At 66.8% G+C, this 265-nt stretch overlaps 1 protein-coding gene across 1 annotated transcript in view; it reads right to left on the reverse strand.

Moving 5' to 3' along the window:
- Positions 1–265, reverse strand: part of Sptb (spectrin beta, erythrocytic) — a 129,770-nt gene that overhangs the window by 128,229 nt on the left and 1,276 nt on the right. The gene's annotated exons all lie outside the window — the stretch shown is intronic.

Consider the following 265-nt stretch of genomic DNA (forward strand, 5'->3'; position numbering starts at 1 on the left):
CCGAACCCCCTGCGGCGGGGAGAGGGCTCGACTCTGCAGCTCGGGCCTAATTCGAGTCCAGGGGCAAAACCGAGCCCTTCCCGCCCCGTGTCCCCACGGCGGACAGTCCGGTGTTTTAAATGTTTAAAGACACGCCAATGCCGCGGGGTGGGCGAGGCGGGCGCCCGGGCTGTAGGACCCCTGCGGCTGGATCCCGAGAGAGGCACAGATTGTTCTCGCGGGCCGGGTGTTAGAAAGCGCGCTCCCGGGTGAGCTTCTCCCGAGT

This window comes from Fukomys damarensis, unplaced genomic scaffold (assembly GCF_012274545.1).
Source record: "Fukomys damarensis isolate Sample0158 unplaced genomic scaffold, DMR_v1.0_HiC HiC_scaffold_21, whole genome shotgun sequence".
Lineage (NCBI taxonomy): Eukaryota > Metazoa > Chordata > Mammalia > Rodentia > Bathyergidae > Fukomys > Fukomys damarensis.